Below are 6,000 nucleotides of genomic sequence, written 5' to 3' on the forward strand. Positions count from 1 at the left end.
CAATACACTGAAGTAGGAAGTAGGTACCTATAAATATTTATTGTAGTGATACATAAAAATATTAAATTTCAATTACCTAAACTATAAACGATCAATATTATAGTTAATTTGTAACTGTAGATTTAGTAACAGTTCTATTATTTTATAGTTTTAGTTGCAGTTGCCGTTAATCGTTATAGTTATAATTCTATTTGTAGTTATTGAAGTTGCTTGGTTGCAGTTGTAGTTGAAGTTTTAGTAGCAGTTCTAGTTAAGACTCTATAACTCAAAGTTGTTGAAATTTCTGCCATAAGGGATGACATAAATGAAAGAAACAACCTTGAATCTGCACTCTTTAAAAACCCGATTTATTATATTCTTTGCGCATCGCTTAAAATCTTTATTGATTCATTCAGGCTTAAGAGGAGTTTCGAATTTTTCGCTATAACCATATGAAATAATTAATTACAACTAGTTGTGTGGGGTTAAAGGTAATATGCTTAATATTTGTAAAATATATGTACGTCGCACTTCATTTACACGAATATTGTCTTATTGTAGGTTAATACCAATTGTACAATAAAATAATAAATGTTTATAAAAAAATATGTCATACCTATTATTGTATTCTCAGACTTCCAGATATCCATTATGAATAAGTATTATATTCTCACCCAAAAGTGTTAGAATATATTTACGAATTGTGCACATTTCAGGAAATCCGTTGATACAGATTTGACGTCTAATCGTTAGCAGTAGTTGGCAACCGCATTTAACACTTAAAATATATAAATTACAAACCCAAAAATACAACCACTAACCTACGAAGTCGTTTTGCTCTATGGTAGGTTTCGAGTAGTGTATTTAATTGAGTAGGTAACTGTTATGATGAAGTGTTTAATTTAAACTAGGTGATAAATAATAATCTATCGCGATAACTCCCAGAGACATAATTGAGAGACGTTTCAAAAAAACCTTACCTAGAGATTTTACCACCTAATTTAATCTGTCGGCTTTTATTCCCATTAGATACTTTTACTTGTAATCAAAATTGCTTATTAGTTATTATGTACTTTTGTATGTTCATATACATAAATTTAAAACTACATGTATAACTTTATCGGGTAGGTACCGTGGAACAGTATGGATATGTATTCGTGGTGTACAAATGACTTAAAATTACCAATTAGTTTTGTTTGTGAAAAGTATTAGTTTAAGTTTGAAAAATGTATTATGTATGTGTAGGTATATAAGCTTCTGGCTAAAGTTAAATATTACCAATAAATATTAAATTAATGATTAAACAAATTAATGAAACTAAAAAATAAACTATGCAGATGTACCTCTATAGATTGTAACTCGTTATATATTATATATCAAACATAATATATATGTTTATTAAAATGTCAACACCAATACTTAGGTAACTTAAACTTTTAAATTTGTTAACATATACCTAGAATTAATATTCGAAGAGTTTCCTAACCTCTAAACCGGTTCCACTGCATTTTGGACACTACCCGTTTTCCGCCATTTAACTAAAAAATGAATTCTAGTTTCCGCCGATATCGGTGTAGTACCCGTTTTTTGAATCGATAATGAATAACATAATATTATTATGATCAGCTGGAACCTTACAGTCTTACACTCTGATCGTTCTACTCTGTCGTAAACTCACGCCTAAATATTTTATTTATTAGTTCATCGCTTGTTATGTGAAAGACGAACTGCTGTGATCGGGGTGTGCATAGTTTTTTCTCTCAATGACTCGTGAAAAGCATTAAGTATTCGACTACAGTACAATATTCAATTACAAAATCAAAACGTAGGTGGATGTCGGTGGATTTTAACAGTCAACTACTCGACGAAAATCGGTTCTCGTTGGCGATGCTACGTACCTCGAATGAGATATTTTTCTACGCAGTAGTTTTTTTCACAGCAAAAACGTACGATAACAATTCGAAAAGGTAAGTCATAATATATTGAGCATTATGAACTATATAGTAAATAATTGTGTTTTCTTCAATAAGATCGAGTTGACGTGTTTATCTAATAGAATAACTTGCTAGACAATTTTAGGTCATGTGGTATAGGTAGGTATACACGGTAACTAAATAATAACTATCTATCTATCTAGATAACATATTTTATAATTACACATTAATTATTTAATTATACCAAAGCATTATCTCATTTCCGTACTTCCCGCACACACATATATGATATATAGAACGTTGTATATTTGCAGTTTATATATATTACATACATACAAATTATAATCATTAGGTATGCGACATAAGTAGGTACCTATACATAAACATATAAAAATTCAATTAAGTATACAAGACAAAAATAAATAATTATTAATTATTAAACTTATATTTTTAATACTTTTCTATGTAGGTACATAACATAAATTAAATATTAAACTTTTTGGTTTGGCCGAAAAGGGAAGCTTATGTATGATTTTGGTCAATTTGGCCCAAAACTCCCTGCCATTATCATTCTTTCGTTGGAGAATCCTGCAGTCGAATGATCGTACCTATTACCATTACATGCACCACCAAACAATGATTCCTAAATACTGCATACATATTTGCAGAGTATACAAATATTGTACGACATGCACGTACTTACCTGTAATAATATGCCTCTTATGCAAACTTTTAATTGAAAATATGATTAATATTTAGGGCTTGACTGGAATTTTTTTTTAAATCATGGTAAAAATTGGGTATATGCTTTATAACTGCAGTGCATATTATATCTTAATATACGTCTGTGGAAATCGTGGACATTTTTTTTGTTAATTTAATGTTTTATTACTCGTATATTCAAATATTATAAATAATAACACATAAACAAGTCAAAAGTAATCAGTTTTTTAAATTTACAGATTAGGTAACAACTAAACATTACTTGGTATTACCTATAGGCTATAGTATATTAATAAATTATATAATTTGATATATTATACCAAATGGTACCTATATAAACTTAATAGCATTTTTAATATAATTGATCTTGACTCATGACTTCAGTATTTTAAATAATTTACTTTATTTATACATACCTATATGGCTATATGCCTAGTGCAAAGTGTCCGAGTCCTACAATCGAAAGTTTTACCTGACCGTATAAAGTTACCAAAAACCTGATCGAACTGCAGTCGGGTTGAAAAAGTTGTTTCAACAACAATGTCATGCAAGGAGCATAAAAGGGTTAAACGTTGATAATATCTTCCCTAATAAGTAATAATCTTTAATGGTCTATAAATACCTTGGTCAGCTGTTTTTCTCTTTGTTGAATTTGAAATAATTTTTTGAAGTAAATTATGTGATTCATCGTGGTTATGTATTAATTCGCTTCGAAAAATAACTGCGGTGATTTTCTATTTTTGTTTAAGACGCACGAGGTATAAAATTTTTGACGTGTTCTTTGCCAAACGTACCAATTGATATAGTAAAGTGATAAGAATTCTGAAAACAGATTTGAATATATCATCATTCATCAAGCATACTTGAGATCGACATTCCCACAATTTTTGATATTATTCCCCATATTTCAAAAACCCTCTATTAAAAAGGAGTAATTACAAAATTGTCATTTCGTTCATCATCAATTCGTAGATGAATCCATATCTACATAGGTACCTTCCACAAAATTATGAGATAAATTTTCCCCAGGCACGATTTTTGGAAAGGTTTAGGTTTAGGCCCTCTCCCCACAAAAAAAAACTTCAGATACACTTATGTGTTAGTTCATAGTTGGATAATAAATAATAATACAACATAGGTAATATAATTAGGATTTACCCATAAGGGTCTACTGTTGCAAAATCTATTTCTATATGAAAATCCATTACCTAATACTATTTCATTTTGTATTTTCGTTTCTGCAGTTTGTAATATTATATAATATTTTTAAATAGCTAAACATGCAATTTTTTCTGTCATCTTAAATCAGGGGTGGGAAACTGGCGGCCCACGAGACTTTTTAATCTGGCCCTAGCTACATTTTCAAATTACATCATACAATTTTCAAGTTAATCGTCTATTCTCTATAATCTGTTTAACACCAATTAAAATTTATATTTTGAATGACCCTTTTTTTTGCATTCTATGCTCTGGCCCTCTAGATTTTAATTTTCTAAAAATTGCCAATCTTATAACTTTGAGTTGCCCATCCCTGTCTTAAATGATAAATAATAATTGTAATTTATTGATGTCGCGGTGTCGCAGTGCGAAAATTAATAGTCAAAATATGCAAATTTCTTTGTTGAAATTTGTTATTTCAATAATTATCGACTATCGACGTGGAATATCAAAGTCGGACGGTGACTAAAGTTATTAACCATGTTATTGAATGTTCAATATTTTCGTTATTACCTACATGGCTACATCTAAATTCGTTGCTTTCATAAGTACTACTGTTGGGTAGTTCCTTAAACTCATGTAAACTTACGTAAAAACACATAAACACCGGCACAGATACCTTACAGATCGTATATTTTCCAAATAAATGTTAAAAAAAAAAAAATGTGTTGTTTAGTATTTACTGTCTAGTCTCGCATACTAGTGTAGGTTATAGCTATAATACAGTTGCCAGTGTTATTTCAATAGGTACCTACCTACTAAAAATTATAAGTTACATACTTCATACATTAACTTACTATCATATACTATCGTCATAACACCGATATTGAAGGTTTCAATGATCGTTGTAGGTCAAATTTGCTAACATTTGCAAATCTCTATTTTCTAAGTTCATTCTTATTATCTTAGTATCGTGTTATGATGATTGAGGCCTGAGGGGTGGGTATTGATTTGCCCCTGGTTCTGAAAAATGTTGGGACTACTCTAAAGTATTTATTAGTGGTGACAAAAATATATTATGTATAATATAGGTAGTATGAAGGACGAGGAATCAGATTGTTATTAAGTGTTACGACACCAGCAATTTGTTTTAAAAAAATACACGAAACCCGATGTAGTATAAAATAATAGTTCAAGGTTTCCCCGTGAGATTTTCACTATTTCCAACAATCAAGGCAGTACAAAATAATTTCCTAGTAATTTATTCCATAATCGCGAATTAATTTAACTATAATTATTTACAACTATGCAGGCAGATTTTATTGTTTTAATAAAAAAACTAGATTCGTACCAACTACCTACTTCTACGTGTAATAGATACGATTTACAAAATATTCCAAAATTTTTATCGAGACTAAAAAATTATATTTCAAACCAAGATCTTTGATGAATTTGTATTGGTTTATAAGTATTGGTTATTAAAAGTTCAAGAGTGGAAAGAGGAAATAATAGGAACGAAGACAAAAATTACAAGTGATAAAAATGGATGCAGCTATTATGCCATTTCAAAGAAAAGGATATCACAGCTCTACAATTCATTTTACAGTTTATCTTTTGTATGCTCCAGCAGAAAGAGTTTTCTCGCTTATTATAACGCTTGGTTAAATGAATGAAAATACAGTAAGAGGCCTAACGGTCTGTAAAATTAATTTTGGTTTAACTTTTAACATATTTTATAAAAATATTAAAAATGATACAGTACAATTGAAGAGAAAATGTTAATAGGTGATTAATAAACACAATAGGTTATTAGTAAATTATTTAATTTAACTATAAAGTATAAAAAGCGTAAAACAAAATTTTAAAATAGGTCATTCAATATCATGTTCCGGTTGAGGATTTAAAAATCTGGCAACCCTAATGAGTAGCGATGATTGTTAACATGTTGAACTGAGAAGAGCATTTTTTTTTTGAGGCGCAAATCATTATTATTTACCTAGTACTTGCTAATATACCTACTAATTACCTTCTACAATATAGCAGTGACATAATTATGACTAGCAAGAGGTTCCTTTCCCCGCTGAGATTTTAAAAAGGATGGACCAAATGTATCATTTTGAAACGTTTAATTCATTACTAATTAGTTATTACTATAATAATAGTTAAACTTCAATATCTAACCTTTTAACTTTTAACTTTATAAAAA

This window comes from Myzus persicae, unplaced genomic scaffold (assembly GCF_001856785.1).
Source record: "Myzus persicae strain clone G006 unplaced genomic scaffold, MPER_G0061.0, whole genome shotgun sequence".
Taxonomy (NCBI): domain Eukaryota; kingdom Metazoa; phylum Arthropoda; class Insecta; order Hemiptera; family Aphididae; genus Myzus; species Myzus persicae.